Below are 6,000 nucleotides of genomic sequence, written 5' to 3' on the forward strand. Positions count from 1 at the left end.
TAAACCCGAACCCGACATACAGTTAAAAAGACAGATCATGTGGGAAATGGGCAAAAGTGGTTGAAAGTTGGTGATTAAAAGGATCCTAAAAAATCTAGCAATCCACTAAGAACAATGAAAGGGGAGCAACTTTAGTTGTAAGATAAAAAAAAGGGTTTGGCCCCTCTCTTCAAAGTCAAATAAGACGCATTCTTTGTCGCACCCTCTCATAAAGACTGCAATTTCAATCCAATTTAGCCCAAAAAAGTATTCATAAATTATACAAATATTCAAATCCTCTGGGTAGGCCTCTTCCCCAACCATACTTCCGATGGTCCACATTACGACATCTTGGTCTAGGGGATATACTTTTTTATTTGGCGTTCACATTCCCCCCGCAGCCCCCCTAAAAATCATAATGAAAAAGAAGGAATGAAAGAAATATGCCAACATCACAAGGGGTGTCGTTGTTAATTCCGTATATCAAGGCTTTGCTCAATCGGGATTGGAGTGTTTCAGTTCGTCACATTCCGAGGGAGTGCAATAAAGTTGCTGACATCCTTGCTCATTTGGCGTGGTCGCTTGCTCCTGGTTTGGTGACGTTCCAAGATCCTCCGGTGGAATGCGTTTCTGCAGCAGCGAAATATGGCATCTGTTTAGCAGCTAGTTTGTTTTAGTTTATTTCCTTTGTATTAAAAAAAAGGAATGAAAGAAATTTGATCTGATTTTATTGTCATCTTTAAAATATATATCTAATAAATTTAAGTAAGACTTCTAATATTTACTATCATTTTTATATTGTAATTGTTTGCACAATTGTACTATAAAAAATGACAAATTTTAATATTATTTATTAAAGATTATTTAAAATTATTTACGTTTATAAGGAATAATAATTTTATCATGTTAGGTAAGCATCTTAATGGATAAACCTAAATTAATTGGTTTTCTTGGTGCTCATAAAGGTCCTGACTCTCAAATATTTCTATATTTCAAAGAGATTAAATTATTTTTTTATTAATCTAAGGTGATTATAAATTGTAGTATTTGTTTTAAAAATTTATAGTTATTTAATAATAAATGTTTAAATATAAAAAATTAAAGTATTTATAGAGATAAATAGATACATACGAAATGGATATTAAAAGTGGAGAGTTGGAGGTAAAGCTTAAATACCTTATTCAATGTATTGCGTAACGCACTTTTCTAACCTAATCCTTGATGGTTGATCAAAGTTTCGAGATGGGTCCTTATTCAATGAGGCCTGCACTGAACCTCTTGCCCTAGGGGCTCTTAATTTTGGGCATGTATATCTTTTTTCAAGGCTATATATATAGTAGAAAAATGGCATACAAAATATTTTAAAAATGCATTTGAATATAATAATATATAAATGTTTTATATAGATGAATAGAAATATTATTTGAGACATGCATGTGGGCAGAGATCAGCACGTGAGTTTATATTAACTATGAGAGATAAATTTATAAAATTTTAAGAAACAGTAAATTTATAAAATTTTAAGAGACAATAAATCTATAAAATTTAAGAAGGTAAATAAATTTTCAATAAAAAATTAAAATATATAATAATTTACATTTAGAAAAAAAGCAATTATCCCATTTACTCCTCTCCGATTCATCCTTAAGAAATTTGAGCAGACATTGATAATTTTGATGCATATATTTATAGAAAATAACGCATAGTAAAATAATGAAACCATATCCAAGAATATGAAGATCACATCACGTTTGATCATGTTGGGAGAGAAAATTAAAGCAGGCAACAAGTTACATCAACAAAAATTAAAATTTTAATTGTCACCCAACCAAAAGGCTAGGCTACAACAAAGCCTATAATCTATATGATTCGACGCTCTAATGTTTTATAAAATTAAGAGTAAATTATATAAATAGTCCCCTAACTATTAGGATATTTATATTTTAGTCACCTAACTTTTGAAACTGGTAATACAATCATCAAATTTTAAATTCGTTTTTATTTTGGTCATTACATATCAGCGGAAGTGGATGGGAACCCACTTTCCTTGGTCTTGTGTTAAAGGTTAGCTGATGATGATGACATGCGGCAAACACATTCTAAGTGCAAGACAAAGAAAGAGATAATGCTGTTTTACTCTTTCAATTTTGGTTTGTTCTATGTTTCCATGCAACTTAGTATTGTTACTTTACTATTTATTGCACTGGTTTAGCAAAAACAATATGTATATTTATTGCACTGGTTTAGCAAAAACAATATGTAATTTACTGATCATCATTCAATGTGTTATGGTGCATTTGAGTCTCCAAGGAAGAAACTTATGGTAGTTTGCTTTTCTATTGTGTCGTGTGGTTCCTTTATGCAACACATAAACATCAAAACCAAAAAAATCTTTTCTATTGTGTCATATTTAGGTTTTGCGGTTATTTAAGCATTTGTTATGGCAGAAAATATCTAATGAGTGATCTTATTTCTGACATATAGATCGGCCAAAGTGAGACTGCATTTAGCAGAGAGTTAACGAGGTTGTGAGAAGAAGGAAGGAAGAAGAAGAAGGAGAGAAGAAAAAGAAGAAACAAAGAAGGAAGAATAAGAAGAATCTGTTTCTGCCATGTCAGAAAGTTAATGGGTTAAGTGTCACGTCATCAAAAACTAACTGGAGGTAACGGTAGAGACCAAAATAAAATAAAATTAAACATTTGATGGTTTTATTGTAATTTTCAAAAGTTGGGTGACCAAAATTTAATATATCTTAAAGCCTACGGACTATTTGTATATTTTATCCTAAAATTAATTTTGGTTGCATTTGATTGGACCTAAAGGTTCCATAGTTGGAATGTCTATTAATAACCCTATCATTTGAGTCTCTTTCGTAACGAATAAATTACTGGATCTTACAGGCCCAAACTTCGATTATGGGATCGAATGGACCAACATCGATCCTGCTTAACTTTCTTGGTTTAATTATGCATCTAGTTCTTGTACTTTTCACACATTTGAAGTTTAATTCCACTACTCCTTTGATTAATTGGATTATGTGGCATTTAAAAAAAATGCTCACTTGACCAGTGTAAATTCACATGCAATTCATGTAAGAGAAAATGGATTTCCACTTTACTTTTCTGTAATAATGTTGGAATAATCATTATTTTAAATTCATAAGTGAAATTTTTACGATCTTATATTTAATATATTTTTATTTATTGTGTTATCAATTAGACGTAAATCTTTTTATTTATTATGTTATCAATTAGATTTTCAATTATAAAATGAAAAGAATATAAAGATTAAATTCATGTAATTAAAAGTAGAAGGATTGCACTTCAAAAGTGCAAAGATTACAAGGACTAAGAATAAAATTAGACCTAGAAAATAGCTTGGGGCAGGCAAATGTGAAGCATTGCAGAATCCACTTGGGGAAATCTAGGGTAAAGAGAGAGAGAGAAGTTTGTGGGCAAATAGAGTTTACCCAGACATGGTTTCCAGCATAGTGTGTTTGAATGATGGTTAAAAACAAGGATTTGAACATAAATAGAGCATCTCACACACAAAAAGGCAGCCTGGTTTGTTTTATTTCCCCCGATGTTGACCGTAGCCATTACTCTGTTCTTTTCCTCACTTTCATGCAAACCTCTTGGAGCATGGGGATGAGATCGGACCCTAATGTTGAAGTAAATGAACCAAGTTTGCATGTTACTTCTTCAAGACTGATGTAACATGACATAGAAAATAGCAGTCATGTAGACATTTAACTATATTATGTTATATATATATATATATATATATATATATATATATATATACATATATCTATGATTAATCAAAAGATAATTTGAAGTGTTAACGATCTGTTTAGTATTTCATCATTACCGTTGTCTTTTATTTACCATTGATGAAAAGATAGAAGGCATGCGACAAAGAGTATATAGAATATATTGTTCACTTATTAAGAAAGCAAGTTTTTTTTTATAGAAGATATTATATCCCGATGAACAACGCTCTCGATGATCCCCCCTTCCCAAGAAACAACGTTGGCATGATGAAGATCCGCCAGACAATTTTATCCCGCCTTCTTCACCTTTTGCTATGACGATAGATTGTGAATCTCCCCTTGATTCCACCGGGTTGAAACCTACCGTCTCCTATAAGGATGCTTTCGCTGACGATCATGAACCCCCTTTTGATGAAGATCTGATCTCGCTCGATGATGATGACATCGAACTCACAGATAAGGATATTCATGTCAGTGTTTCCGATGGAATCCCTTTCATTGACTTCTTGGCTAGGGTTCAATTGCTTACCCTAAAAAGCATGGAATTTACCATACTTCTCAAAATTCTGGGCGCGAAGTGGGTTACACCATTCAATACAATAGACTACTCAGCATCTAGAAACCTGCAAAACCAATCAAGTTAATCGACATTGAGAATGACTTTTTCCTAGTCAATTTCTTCTCTTGTGTTGACTATATCAATGCCCTCACAGATGGTCCCCGGACAATTTTTGGCCACTACATATTGGTGGAGCCTTGGTCTGAAGACTTTAATCCATCACAAACGCTCCCTAACTGCATCATGGCCTGGGATCGCCTTCTCGATTTATCAATCACTTGGTACAAAAGAAGTATGATCGAAGCTATTGGTGCTCGCATTGGATCTGTATCAAGATCAATTTCCAAACGAAAAATGGTCGTCGTAGTAGATTTGCTTGCATGGCGATCAAAATCAATCTCAAATAACCGTTGATCTTGAAGTTAATAATCAATGGTTATCTTCAGGTTGTGGAGTATGAATCGCTCCTGGTGGTTTGCTTCAAGTGCGGTATCTATGGACATTTCAATGATCATTGTCCTCAAAATCAATAAAAAAATAGGATTTATACTGATGCCACATATCGATATTCACCAAACCCAGTTATTCGTGCCCTGTCTGAACCGTATGGTCATTGGATGTTGGTTGATAAGCGCCAAAAGCGTCCTTCAAAGTCCACGGCTCCTTCTGCTAACCGTGCTTCTGAAGATCTCATCAACAAGTCCAGGTATGACCCCATATATGTTGAGCACGACTCCAATGTCTTGATTGATAATGCTACTAATGTGCTAGAACAATCTCCTTTATCGGACTCTAATATCCATATCCCTATCCAGCCTTCTATAGATCACCCACAACCTTATTTTATTAGCTTAGAAAATGCAGTCGCTCCTGGAACTCATAATGGCTCTTCTAAGGCTAAAGGTAAGAACTCCATGGTGACTCAAAAAAATTATCCCATTGTTCTTGGCCCGAGGAATACTAATATCATGACTAAAAGTCCACCTCCAATGCTACTTCTTCCAGTCATGCTTCTAAAGGTCAAAGCCAATTCCACCTCAATCTGGCCAAGTATTCTGATGTAAAATTGTCTGCTTCCGTTGCTCCAGTAGTGCTCGCACATAAACCCCATACAGATAAGCTGACTAGTCATGGCAGCAAACAGATTTTGGTTGATGCCTCCACTGTCCATAGGTTTCCCACGTCCTCCTTTTTGCCACCTAATAATGATGTTATTTCTCTAGCTAATGATACTGTCTCACATTGTCATTCGGCCATGGTAGAGTGATCTTTGATTTTCTTGGCTCCTCTTTGATCAATTTTTATCAATGTTTATAAACCTATTTGTTTGGAATACTCAAGATTGTGTGGTCGTAATTTTGTCTGTGTGACAAGACAATATATTCATGATTTTTGCCCTGACGTCTGTGTTTTTGTGAAACCTCGCATCAGCAGAAATAAAGCTGATCAAGTAATTGGTTCTCTTATATTTCCTAATTTTTGCTATGTTAAGGCTCTTGCGTTTTCAGGTGGTATATGACTTTACTGGTTTAACCACATTCGCATCTCCATCTTAGTTTGTCGCTTTCAGTTTATCCACTACAACATCTCTTCAGATACCTCTCCCGAATCTCTTTTAGCCACTTTCATCTATGCTAGTCCTACAAGCAGCTTACACGATGACCTTTGAGGGCATATTCATCATTTATCT

This window comes from Hibiscus syriacus, unplaced genomic scaffold, assembly GCF_006381635.1.
Source record: "Hibiscus syriacus cultivar Baekdansim isolate YM2019G1 unplaced genomic scaffold, ASM638163v2 tig00112236_pilon, whole genome shotgun sequence".
NCBI classification, from domain to species: domain Eukaryota; kingdom Viridiplantae; phylum Streptophyta; class Magnoliopsida; order Malvales; family Malvaceae; genus Hibiscus; species Hibiscus syriacus.